General features: G+C 40.9%; 1 long non-coding RNA gene across 1 annotated transcript in view; it reads left to right on the top strand.

Annotated features, from left to right (window-relative positions):
• Positions 1 to 14,304, top strand: part of LOC112414585 (uncharacterized) — a 45,032-nt gene that overhangs the window by 2,668 nt on the left and 28,060 nt on the right. Inside the window, exon 3 of the long non-coding RNA XR_003006186.1 lies at positions 1,785 to 1,868. This is a non-coding gene — a long non-coding RNA (uncharacterized LOC112414585). The remainder of the gene's footprint in view (positions 1 to 1,784; positions 1,869 to 14,304) is intronic.

Below are 14,304 nucleotides of genomic sequence, written 5' to 3'. Positions count from 1 at the left end.
GAGACGGGCTACAAAGGAGGAGGTAGGCGAGAGATTCGGGTGGGTCGGCTAGTGGAGAGGAGTCATCATCAAAGGAAATTAGGGGCTTGGATGTAGGAGATGTCTGTTTGGCAAAAAGGATCTGGGAAGTGGAACAATCGACGCAGAGAGAAGGGTGGGAGCATAAATATCAGAAGGCCTGGACATAAGGGACCTCGGACCATTTGCCCGTCCTGCGGCAGTAATTATCTAGATCATGGAGGATGTTAAAATCGAAAGTCCCTTCAGGAGGCCATTTGGATTGATTGTCTTGAGGATATTGTGGCCAGGCCACAGTGGAATAGAAAATAAGCCGTCGGCAACGTTGATCTTGGGAGAAGCCGAGGGCTATAAAATTGGCTAGGAGACACCCCAGGGGCGTCTTAGGATCTGGTTTCGATTGTGAGGTTCCCACGATCCCCAGTTTGTCCCTGAGTGAATGGAGAGGGAGAGAGGCGTCCCTGCCAATTCACGGCAGGTCGGAGGGCGGTCAGGAGATTGGGACGTCTCCACAGTTGCCCGAGGCCCGGAGAGAGGACGGAGGAAACAAACGGAAACAGATCCGTTTTCTGCCGGATCGGGTGGATGAGTAGAGGTTCCCTGGTTGTCTCCTGGGGGAGGGGAGGAGCGGCCCGCGCGGTAACCCGCGGGGCTTGGTACCCCTCCCGGGTTTCGGCACCAAATGTAAGGAACGGCACCAGGAAACGGGGGAGAGCTTAAACAAGCTTTATTTGGGAACGCTCCCGGGCAAGGTTCACTGGTCCGAGAGAAAGGGGCCAGAGAAGTCGCGCCCGGGAGAGGGTTTGGGCAGAATTTATAGGGGAAGAAGGGAAAGGGGTGTTGCGAATCCAGGAGGGCGCAGGTTATTCCTTATTTGGTGGTCTTTTCGGGTATCGTGGCAATATCCGGTGTCGGTTGCATCAGTCTTGGGACCGTTAGTCCCGCCCCTCGAAAGGCGGGAAGGCTGGGCCGGGTGGAAAGTCCCCAGGTCAGTTTCTGGAACTGGGTGGTCCGGAAAGTCTCCAGGTCAGTTTCTGGAACTGGGTGGTTCGGAAAGTTTCGGTCTGATGCAACCTGTGAGTCTGATTGCGTTGCCTTGCCGCGGGCCAGTTGGCCTTACAATACGTATGCAGATAGGGGATATATACGGATGCATATGGGGATATACGTATGCATATAGCTGATTCCCTTTGTTTTACAGCAAAAACTAACACAACACTGAAAAGCAATTATACTCCAATAAAGATGTTAAAAAAAAATAACTCTTCCCCAGTGAATTCCAGTAGATAATGATTTTGGAGTCCCTTTTAATGTCCATTTCCTCAAGGATAGTCCAGGGAATCTCACCACTTCCCTGCTTCCTCCAAAGACATAAGCCTCAACCAGGACCAGCTTCGTAAAGGGCCAACCTGTGCAGTCACAGGGCTCCAGGCTCAGAAGGACACCGTGATCAGAGGGCCCTGTGCTTGCTTTAATGCTCTGTAGTCGAAATCTTAGAATTCTTCATTTTTGAGCAAAGGGCCCCCATTTTCATTTTTCACTGGGCCCAGCCAAATATGCACCAACTCTCCTCTTTTCCCAAAGGCTTTCTTTGGTGACATTCAATTATACAAAAATATAATTACAAGGGTTCTTCTCTAGACCTCTCAGTAGCTACTAAGACATCCAGAGACAGAGTAGGGATGATTATACTGACTAAACTGAGAGTTGTTGTAATATTGAGACCTTTGTGATCCAGTGCTCACCCTACGCTCCTCATATTTTAGGGTCTTTGAAGAATGTGCAAAATGTGGAAATGCTACACCTCTGAGGGCAACAACGTTTGGCTCCTTGCCTAAGGAGAGAAACAGGTAAGGAATCAGCTAATCATGTATCAATGGGTGGGTGCTCTGGGACTGTTTTTACAGGTGCCCTGGAAGGGCCGGTGCAGGTGGGTGTGGGGGAATGCGGAGAGCAGAGGCTGCATTGTTTGACATGGTTCAGAGGAAGTAAGAGACTTGGAGAAGGAGATTCTAAAGCTGGTCCATCCAATTCTGTAGTCACAAACTACAGGTGCTCCTGAGCACTTGAAGGGTGGCTGTCTGAAATACGATATGCTCTAAATGTGCAAAGAACTCCAGGTTTCAGAGTCTTACTTGTTATAGTAAAATATTCTATTTTTTAAAATAAGTTGCATGTTGAAATGATATTTTGGATATATTAAGCATTAAGATGAATTGCACTTGTTCATTTTTTCTTTTTTTTTTTTTTTTTTTGCGGTACACGGGCCTCTCACTGTTGTGGCCTCTCCCGTTGCGGAGCACAGGCTCTGGACGCACAGGCTCAGTGGCCACGGCCCACGGGCCCAGCCGCTCTGCGGCATGTGGGATCCTCCCGGAACGGAGCATGAACCCGTGTCCCCTGCATCGGCAGGCGGACTCTCAACCACTGCGCCACCAGGGAAGCCCAAAAAAGGCTTTTAAGTAACATTTTGATTTTAGGTTACATACCAAACATAGATGTGCAGAAAACTAAAAGAGGACATGCTAAGTAAGGAAATGGATTCAGCAAATTTTACAGTGGTGCCTTGAACTTACTACAAGTCCATGGAATATGAGTTACACAGACCAGTGTGATCAAATATTTGGTGGAAACTTCCCGTTTTGCAGATAACCTGGTAATGGTGGAAATGTGGAAAAAACAACTTGCAGGAAGATTGCTACTTCTGTGTCAAGTATTTTCTGTATAAAATAATTGAATACAGCCTTCCCTGGTGGCGCAGTGGTTGAGAGTCCGCCTGCCGATGCAGGGGACACGGGTTCGTGCCCCGGTCCGGGAAGATCCCACATGCCGCGGAGCGGCTGGGCCCGTGGGCTGTGGCCGCTGAGCCTGCGCGTCCGGAGCCTGTGCTCCACAACGGGAGAGGCCACAACAGTGAGAGGCCCGCATACAGCAAAAAAATAAATACATAAATAAAAATAAAATAAAAATAAAAAATAAAATAATTGAATACTTTCAGTTTCAAAATTGAAGATTACTCGGAAGCTACTTGCCATATAGGAAAAAATTGAGGCTGAAAAATTTTATCAGTACCATTTATGATAAAGTGAGAATAAAACAAATGAATGGTATGTATAAAGAAGTTTGGTTTGAAAGTGACAAGGACATCATCAACTCACAAGAAACACAATAAGATTCACAAATGACTAGAAAATTCTGCAGTCTTCCAAACCAGTTCTGGTAATCCAGAGGGCACATAGAGTAGGACAGTCACTAGGTATATCCACAACTTTTGATGAGTCTGTAGCAGGGACTCTGACTTTCTTGCAAGAGTAGGATGCTTTGAGGACTTAGGATTGGTTTTCAAACCAAGTGATTATTATAACAAAGAGTAGTTTAAAACTATGGATGGGATGAAGTCTTAACCTAGCCTGACAGTAATCACTGATATCCTCTTTATACCTACGGGGTGAGCTAGATGACTTTATATAGCTCTTAAGTGGCACTCATTTATATATGAACCTGATATTCTCACAAAGGCAAAAATGATTGTATTTGCATCTTTTCCTCTTTGAAGTAGGAAGTTCCCCCTTTCTTTTCACTTAGGGAAAAAAGCAGTAATTTTTTATATTGTACACTTTTTCTTGTTAAAAGTTTGATAGTTGTTCTTTTAGTTTTGTAGGAATTTAATTTTGTGAGCTAATTACACTAGGAACTGAAGTTGAGGAATTTACGTCTCACAACTTCGTTAACTTTTTACACTTTGTATTTTAGAAATTGATTTTAAATGAGGGTGGCAGGATGATGATGGGTAAGAGTAGTGCAGTGGCATTTGACATATATGACTGAATGGAAGAAGGACAGCCAGTGATCTCACTGTGCATTCAAATATAAACATATAATGATTACACCGTGTAATCACCACTGACATCAAGAAATAGAAAGTTGCCAGCATTCCAGGAAATTTCTGCATGTTGCTTCCAAATTACAGCTCTTCTCCTCCCCACAGGTGACCACTATCCTGTCCTTTGTAGTAATTCCTTTTTTCTATACCAGTGGTTCTCATAGTATGGTCTGGCATCAGCATCATCTGGGAATTTGTTAGAAATGCAAATTCTTGGGCCCTTCCCCAGACCTAATACACTTATACATTTTTTTGTAGGATGCATATTTATATGATTAAAGTATAAAGCATTGATTCTCAAACTTTAGCATATATCAGAAAAACCTGGGTGGCCTATTAAGACACAGATCCTGAGCCCTACATCTAGAGTTTCTGTTGATCTCTTTCTGTTGTCTGCTTTATTCATTAATTTTAATTTTCATATATCCTGGGTATATTTGACTCTGTGCTAGTCATTGCACTTGAAAGGTTATTTTGTAGGAATAATTGTGAGGCCTATAATGAAAATACTTTGCTCCAAAGACTATTTGCATTTACTTCTGCCAGGCACCCAGGGACACTACCAGTCTGGGACCACCTGTTCAAAGTTTGTTATTTCCTAGAATACTCAGGGATTGTTATTCTGTTTTAATTCTCCCCAGGTTATTCCAATTCTTGTTCACCTTCACTCTGAGATCCTGGAACCCAGATTGTTGTAGGGGAAGGTCTCCTGTCAGAGTCCCCGACTTGCATGGACCCAGAGTTTTGTTTTCTGTTCCCTTCTGCACCCTGAAAGGCCATCAGAATGGAGTTTCTAATTTTCTGGGATTAGCTTCAGGCGTGTCTACTTCTCTAGATTTTTGACTTCTCTTTACTTTGTGCTGATAATTCCTTCCTCTTTTATAATCTCTTTGATGCTTTTGAAAAGATTATTTTAAATACATTTTATCCAGTTTTTTAGTTGTTTTCAGCTGTAGGCCTGATGTGAACAACCTAAACGACCATTAGCAGAAACGGGAAATCTGCAAAATACATCATTAATGCACAGCAGGTTTTCAAAATACTGTGGTTTTTCAAAACATTAAAAATACATGGATGTTGATATCCTTAAAAAAAGAAAACACCTTCTGTTTTTAGCTTATACCTTTATCCAAACATGGGACACACAAGATGATTTTGATACAAAAACTCTCCTTGTGAAAAGATTCCCAGGGTTGCATATTTATGACATTTAATCACTCCAAAATGTTCTGATTTTTATTAGTGGGTTCCAAGGAATGCTTCCCACAGTTTCAGAAAGCCTCACAAAATGCAGAGATGTGCCTGGTACAGGATCCATTTCACAGTTTGTGGCACTTTCTGTGAGGTTTAGTTTTTCCATAGCTTTCACAAGTCTGGAGACATGAAATTTAGGAAGCATAAATGGTTTACACTCTTAACCCTATTAAGGTTTCTGTCTGGGATAGCACATGGAGTGCCCCAAACTTTATTTACTGTCAAGTTCTAAGCATTTGATGGATATTTTAACCACCTCTCTCCCCGACCCCCAAAGTATATCACATTCCCTTTTTTTCCTATGTCAGGTTGATCCCTTGAGGTAGGCAAGATTCTCAAAGAGGAAATACCCCTTCCCAACTTGTTCCTGACAAGTCAGAACACATTCTTTCTGGGTAAGGATGAATCTGTTGTATTTATCTTTAGGTATCTTTTGAAGGGGATTGGAAATAGAAATACACTAATCCTGCATTTGACCATTTGAAAGGTAAACTGGTAGGCATTTTAGAGGTCAGAGATTGTAAGAATTTGGTGAGATGCTTCATCTTGAGTACTCTAATTAGTGCTTAACAATTGGGATTTATAACAATCCCTGTAGGCTAGGCTTGGGGTAGGAATGAACACACTCTGACAGCTATTTCTAGAGAATTTTAAGGATGTTTGACAGTCACTTGATGACGTCAGGATTCCCTGAAAGGGGGAAGTGTTGGTTGTGGTAAGAGCCCATGACCCCTGGAAGCTTGTGGGTCAGGATACATGTCAGGATTTAACCCTGGTGGTAGCAAGAATTAGCTTATCTCAGATGAAGGCTATAACTCAGCTAGTTAAGGTAGGACAACAGGTGCTGCTCCCAGTGCCTTTCTTTTCTCTCCCAGAGATGTGCCCTGAATCTGTGGGTTTATGGGACTAATGCAGGATGGGAGTCCCGCCAGATTAGAGGGGCACTGAGTCTCCTCAGTCTGTTTTTTTATCCGTTTAGAGGGTGATGTCATTGATAGGTAAAGCAGTAAATCTATACTCTAGCTACCTTGTTACTGGACCTAAAGCTCATATTTTGAATACAGACCTTCAAACTGAAACACAGAATGTAGGAACTCTCCAGTTCAGAGCTACAAATAACAAGGGAGCTTTCCATAGAGCTTTTTGCAGCCACGGACTTTTTAAATTACAAGTCATGACCCACCACAGTCCACCTCTTAGTTGACAACTTTTGTCTAGACCAATATGATGACTCCAGACCAACATGATGCCATCATTATTTTCATATATCTCATCACTTAAAAATAGAAATATTTAGTTCACAAATAATAAACTTCCTTAATATAAATTCCCACTTTATCACAAGATATGGAAAACCAGGACCACATGAAAGTCACTCAGCTTAGCCACTTCCTTATGGATATATCTTATTGAATCCCATGTGTTTTGGGAATTGTCTGGGATATAGGTATTTTTTCTTTTTAATAGCACATGGTCCTCCTTCCTAGCTAGAATATAATATTAAGGACATGTGGTTTTAGACCACGGTATATCTTATGACTACCATTTCTTCAGCATTAATGTTGCATATATAGAGTAGCTGTATCACAGATCTCTGAGTTGCTTTGTCAATCTAAACTTTGGAAATTATAAATTCTGTCCCGGATCCCAATAAGGATTTTAGGGAGTCATTTAGTGACTCCCAGTGCTGGTCTAGTTAGTCCCAAATAGCAGCACCTACTGTATTTTTCATGCAGCCATTGGATGGGTCCTCATATCCAATAGGTAGGAGAATTAGGAGTGGGTGTACACTTTTTGCCAAAACCCAGAGTCCAGTTTTTGGTACTTAATATGGGTGTTATAAAATAAGATCTCGATGAGCATCCTCAATGTTACGAGTACTGGTGCCTATTCCCTTCAGCTCAGACTCAAGAGAAGCATATATAGATAGGATCGGGGACTATGCTTAGGACAGGGACAGCAGGGTCCAGGAAGTGTCTCAGGGTTTGGGGAATGGGTCATTTCTCTGACAGCTCCAGTTAAATGGCCAGCTACAGTTAACCCTGTTCCAGCTGATAGAGATTTCATAAGTTTAATGTGCTCCCATCCCCACATGTATCTTCTCTTATAACTGCAATAGGGCCTGCATTATCACTTTTAAATTAAGCCTTTGCATAAACTATCCAGGTTCTGAAATTTACCATGATTTCGCATCCTTCAGTTGTTCTGGAATGTAGTATGTATGTTCACAGTTGAGATCTGTATTATTCTATATATGCAGCCTCTAGACTAATTAGGTAACTTGGCATATGGCCAAATATATGCAGTTTAGTCTTTTCTTGAGAAAAGCCAATTATTACAGGTGTTCTGAATTACCTGAAATGTCTAGTGTGATCATTCCTTCAAGACAGAACTGCTGTTATAACCAGTGCTGTTGTATTATACTAGAATGAGGACCTCTAGCTTATTGGCTGTAACCTTATTTATACTGGTATTATAGCCAGACCTTCTAGAATTTATCTTCACTATCTTCAATGCGGGTACCAGATACCTCTTTGAATTTCTTTCCAAGTTTCCATGCAGAGTTAGCTCCAGCTAACAGCTGTATGTGTTGGCATTGAAATTTTGGGCAACACTGGGTAAGAGCTCCTAGCCCAAGAGCCCCTGGAGGAGAGCCCTGTACTCATTCACTTTACTGGGAACTAGTACCTGGAATAGTACAATAAATCAATAAATATTTTTGTCCTACTGCACATCTTTGTCTTACTACAGTGAAGTCTTCATTGAGAAGACTTTCAAATGAGAGTGATTTCAAGAACCCTAGCCAGTAAAACCAGCGTTCTCAAGGGAGGGGATGGTCCTCTCATTGGGTTTGGTGGCAGCCCAGTCGATTTCTTCCCTTGCATCCTTCCAAGCTTTTTCTGAGTAGAAATGGTAGAAATTGTTATAGAAGAAATGGTAAAATCATCCACAGAGTAGATCCAAGTCAGCTAGATGCTTTCTGTAGCTGTCCAAAGTCATCATTTGGTCAGCCTAGGGTGAACTTGATAGGTAACTAAAGGTTCTTTTTTTGTATGGGGAGAAGAGGAGAAGATGGGGCAGAGATAGTAGTTATGTCTTTCCTTTCTTTATTACCCATTCAGTGTTTCCAGACCTGTCCGTTGTTATGTCTGTTAGCCTATAGACTCCTGCAGAGGTCCCTGTGGCTTGGTTTCCATGGAACATTTGTGTCTCAACCACACCCCACTCTGTACCCCACGCTATGTACGTACTAGTCTGTTACCTGTACATAAAGCCTCCTGTTCCCAAGTGTTCCCAATGAGGAAAGTGTCCTAGTCTGAGGACATTGGCCTCCCCTCTAGGGCATTTGTTTCAGGGCTGTCTGAAGTTTTGGTATTAGGGTTGAAGAGCAGACAGTAAGGTTTGCAATCGCTATTAGTTTTCTTGGTATTTCTTGACCATAACATTTATGGATTGCCCATCAATTTGGGTATTTTTGTACCCTATCTTTTAGTAGCCAGACCAGTAGGTCTTTCTTTCTACTGAGAACTTTTTACATTTCCCCCCATTTTGCTTTGGTTATTTTGGGAACTGAAATTCCCAGAAGTCTCCTTAAGCCATCTTTTCCAAAACTGTGTATAAGAGACTGCTAGTTAACTACCTCTTTACTCTCTTCTTCTTCTTTATTAACAGAATCCTGGTTTGCATGGAGGTGGCAATGTTCTCAGCTAAGTTGTCCAGCCTCCACTACTGATAAGGATGACAGTGTGACACGTTCTTGTCAGTGAGGTGTAATTAAAGGTGTGGAAGGGTTTCTAGTAAAGCCCCCGTAAAAGGGGATAGCCTCAGGGCATATGCCCTTTTGCCCTAGTTTCTTCCCCTTCTTTCTACCTGCACCTTAGAGGAGATGGTGGACATAGAATAGACATCTAGCAACAAGATGATTATGGGAGGAAAGCCAAGAGAATAGCTTGGGTCACATGTGAAAAGGCTGGGTTAACAGGCAAATAGGCGCTATGTGTGAACTCAGACAGACTCCATAATTTTTCCACACTACCACTACCCCTGCCACCTTAGGGTTGGGGAAAAAAATTTCCTCTGTCACAGCACATCCATAGTGCTCACATATCTCTAGCACTGTTTGCAGCAGGGCTGTGCTGCCATAATTTACTCTCACTGTCTGAGACCTAGACTTTTTTTGCATCTAAATCCATTAAAAATAATTATTTGGCCCCTTAACCCTATGTTCAGAAGTTAACATTTCTTATTAATGGGAGGTCTAAGATCCTCCAGTGGAGTGGTGGCACACAATTTGAAAGAAGTTCAGAAGACAGCAAGTTAGACAATTTTGACAATTAGATTTTTTTAAAATTAATATCCACAGGTACTGGTTTTTAAAATAGTAGTAATATAAATATACCATGAGGTGGTTTTACAACACATTACCAGTTTAAATATATATGTTCATATTTTAAGTTTTGTGGAAGTGAATTACTTTCTTTTTAGATTCCTATTTATTTTCAACCAGCTATTTCTGTTTTGTATTATTTGTAATAGTGTAACACTGGAACAGATTTAAGATCTCCAAATATAAAGGGTTATTGTGACAACTCATAAAGTTCCAAGAAAATTTGTGTATTAAGAATAGAAGTTACAAAATTGTATCTGTAAATGTCTCAGTTTGTAGGAAGGTAATTTCTATGTGTACGTATGTATTTTCTAGAAGGCTTTTATATCAAGCTGTTATTTTCTTTCTCGATAAATGGGATAATAGCTTTTTAGTGTTCTTTTTTCTTTAATTTTTCTGTAATGAGTTAACTTTTTTCATAAGAACAATTTTTTTAAGATTTAAAAAAACTTCCTCATGATGGATAGTTAACAAGAGAAGCAGAAGAGTGTTGCTGAGAAATGAATAGCAGGAAGAAGTCAGGAACTGCAGGAACCAAGGGGCGCTTACTTTTGTTGTTGAGACACCATCATAGCTGCTGGATGACTCAGATTACTGCGGCTCAAGAACTGCTCCTGAGTTGCTGTGGGATCTGAATGGCGATGAGATGAGCCCTGGCTGTAATGCCAGGGATGCTCTTTCTTGTCTGCTTTTACTTCTTACTTCCTCATGTTACCTTCCCCCATCCCATGTTAATATGTCTCTGTGATCCTTAAAAACTGTACTTTCATTTTATTCAATATAACACTAGAATCCAGGTTATATGCCAAACCCCTAAGTAACGCTGAGGATATACCAGCGAGCCAAACAGACCTTTGTGGAATTACTGTCCACAGGTAGAGATAGATGCTAATCAAATCATACAGATGTATAGATTGGGACAGAATGGGATAAGAACTATGGAAGAAAAGAATTGGCTGCTAGGAAGTAGAGTTACTGGGCGAGAGGGTGGGCCCAAATTATATTATGCACTCAGTATGCCAATCAGAACTTGAGTTAAGCTAAGAACTGTAGGAGAGGCAAGAGTCAGGTAAGTGGCGATTGTGGTGGGGGGAAGAAGAATTTTAGACAGAGGAAACAGCATGTGTGAATGCCCTGAGCAGCAGTGAGCCTCATAGACCTAAGGAAGTGAAAGGATGGTGGCCAGAGCATAGAAAGTAAAGAGAATGACTTGAGATGAGCGTGCAGAGATAAGTAGAGGCCAAATCACAAAGGGCTTTGCAAAGCATGATAGAATTTTATCTTTTTTCCTAAGCAAGAAAGACATTGAAAGATTTTGAACTGAAAAATACATAAATCAGGTTAGTTTTCAGACTGGCTGTGGTATGGCAAATGGATTGGAGGAAGACACAAGAATGGGATTAGAAAAAACAGGAGGTAACTGATAAATTGTATATATCACAGTGGTCCGTTAAGAACCAGTCACAGCTCAGTCATTTATATTGCTACTCTAGTTAAATGAGACAGTATTCAGAAGCAATTGTAGGTGCTAGCCCAGAATTTGTTAGCTTAGCTACCTATTACAGTTAGCAGTCTCTGCTTTTGAATTGGCTGCCCATCTTCACTCTTCTCTGTAATGGTCCCCATGTTTGCCATAGATAAACTGTTGAGCAGTGGCCATGTCTGAGTTATAAAGTAAACTTTCTGCTTTGCCCAAAGAATTGAAGCCACAGTTATAAAAAGGATTGAAGAAATAATGAGTGCTTACTATTGTACCAGGCACTGGCATATGGAGTGAGTAAAAACAGAGTTCCTACCCTCATGGAACTAATTAAGTAGACTGGGGAGAATATTAAATCTTGCAGATGTAATTACAGACTGCGAGATGACCATGTCTACTTGGCTTGTCAGCCACTAAACAAAATCTTAAGGTATATTCTTCATGGATCCCAGACCGAGGGCTACCTGGCATGATTGTGCAATAGGGGTGTGACACAAAGATGCCTGGCCAAGGAAGTTAGTGGAGACTAAAGCTCTGTCAGAACTTCCCTTGCCAAGCCATGCCCTTGTGCAGGGCTACATCTTTGCAAAGGAAGGGTATGTTTTTCTTTGTACTAAGGTGTCAGTAGCATCTTTTCCTCTGATATTAGAAGGGAATTCCCTATTTTCAAAATTGAATGGGAGGCTCTACCTTGTAAATGTGTAGCTGACTTGAGCACAGAAATGTATCTGAGGTGAATGTAAAAGACATGAGCGGGTATAATTGTAGACTTAGAAAAAATGGAAAATAAAACTGGAAAATGAAAAGGCCTAGGACATTGATGTTTTTAGGGCATAAAATTTTGAAAAATAGATCCTACGTCTGCAGGAATTAGAGCAATATTAAAGACCTAAGACAAAGTAGATAAAGACAACCCAGTGGTGGGACAGTGGAGGAAAGAGCTGGACCATGCATTACAGGAGTGGTTATACTGGGTTGAATGAACTTGTAGGCATCACGTTGGGAAAAGCTGTGGTGGAGGAAAAAGGGATCCATGTATAAAATTACGTATTTCTGTATCCTGAGCCTAGCTAATTGAACAAATCTTTACTCCCAAATTTTAAAATGTCAGACTTCGTTCTGAAACTCTGTTTGTAGAAATGCTCTTGCTTCTGGGAAGAATCTTTTTTTTTTTTTAACATCTTTATTGGAGTATAATTGCTTTACAATGCTGGGAAGAATCTTGTCAGAATAAATCCAGAAACAAAAATCAGAGAACAAGGAGCTTGGTATCTTGAAGTCATGACTCTTCCCAACAGTTGTATCATATTGGACAACTGGAGCAGACCTCTCTCTGAGCCTTAGTATTTCATCTGAAAATTAGAGGCTACTTTCCTTGGTGGGTTATGAATCTTGAAAGGTATTGAGGAAAAAACTCTGTAAACTGTGAGGCAATAAGAAGGGTAAGTTTTTCATTAAATGCTGAGTTTCAGTGGCCTGACTCTGCTCTGGGTTTAGTTGGCTGGTCAGCAGAATCTCTACATTGGAACAGTCTCTTTCTGAGTGGAGGTCTGGGCTGACGTCTGGCAGCACCAAGGGCTTTGACTACACTCTGGCACTGATAATTGAAAAAAATTTCAGTCGTACAGATTCAAGACAATAAGTTTCCTCACTCAGGTTATGTTTTGAGCACAGGCCATATGCCTTCTAATGGAATCTGGTCAGTTAGGATCTTCTCTCCTTTTGATGAGGCCTATAAAATCGAGGTAACTGTCACGCACCAGCACCAAGCGTAACAGAAGCATTAGAGAGCTCTGTCCCCCTCGGCTGCTGGTTTGTTGGACATCTGCAGCCTGCACAGGACTGGTCCACTGCTCCTCAGGATCAGTCCCTCACTTGCCTTCTTCCTCTTGACAGATATTTTGAGCTAGTGAGGATCATAGAAAAGAGTGGGAAGATAAATAAAAATATCTATCAGCTTTTCTTTCCTCTTGTGGTCATTGCTAAAACAAGAGTAGCCAAAATGAAGTTTAATCCCTGTGTAACTTCTGACTAGAGCAAGAACCCTAAAAATAAAAGGCAATTCAATGTGTCTTCCCACATTTATAGGAAGATTGCCCTCCCCACTTTCTAAGTTGCTGAGACAGAAGTACAGTGTTCGATTCATGCCCATCTGAAAGGATGTTGAAGTTCAGTTTGTGTGAGGACACTGGATTGGACACTAGAAGGTCAGCAGATTGGCAAGGTGGTCCAGGTGATAGGAAGATGTGTCATCCACATTGAACATGTGCAGCAGGAGAAGGCTTATGTCCGTGTTGGTATTCACCCCAGCAAGATGGTTATCGCTAGGACAAAACTGAGCTAAAACTGCAAAAAGACCCTTGAACATAAAGCCAAATGTCACCCAATAAGGAAGTAAAAGGACAACTGTAAGGAAGAAACAATTGAAGTGATGCAGGAATAAAATAATCTTATCTACAACTTCCATTAAGAAATGCTAAAATTAGTATGTGTATGTATATATATCGATCAACAGATAGATTTGTTTAATATAATTCATTTATGTACATAAATATATATTCATGTGTATATATTCATAAACATGTCTAATATCTTTATGAAGACTCATGGGGAGATTTCCCTATCTACACATTAAAAATAATTTTGCTTCTCATAAATGACAGATTTGTCTAATTTTTGGAGACCCTGATCTTGTAACAGATCAAGTTCCTCATTTTCATGGAGTGTTCTGATGCCCAGAACACACATATGACAGAAAAATGGGCAAAAGGTTTTAACAGACCACATATATACACAAGAAAGTTATAAAAAAATGGCTCTTAAAACATATAAAAAGATATCTAGCCTTACTCAGATAAATGCAAAGTAAAATTACAATGAAATACTATTTCTCATCTATCAGATTAGGGAAAGTTGGATAATATGATACCCCTTGAGTGTTTAGCTCTGGTGACCAGAGGGGAGTGTGCTGCAGGACCCCATAGGATGTCTCCTACATAAGGCCACTTCTCCAAGATCAAGGAGATGTAACTGACCTACCTAATACATAGAAATAAACATAGAGAATTAGGCAAAATGAGGAGATAGAGAAATATGTTTCAAACAAGATAAAACCCTGGAAAAAGAACTAAGTGAAGTAGAGATACCCAATAAGAGTTCAACGTAATGATCATAAAGATAATCACCAAACTTAAGAGAAGAATAGATAGACACAGGATTTTAATAAAGAGTTAGAAAATATAAATAAGAACCAAACACAGCTGAAGAATACAATAACTGAAA

This window comes from Neophocaena asiaeorientalis, unplaced genomic scaffold, assembly GCF_003031525.2.
Source record: "Neophocaena asiaeorientalis asiaeorientalis breed wild unplaced genomic scaffold, Neophocaena_asiaeorientalis_V1.1 scaffold225, whole genome shotgun sequence".
Taxonomy (NCBI): Eukaryota; Metazoa; Chordata; class Mammalia; order Artiodactyla; family Phocoenidae; genus Neophocaena; species Neophocaena asiaeorientalis.
This window is presented reverse-complemented; position numbering and strand designations above follow the sequence as displayed.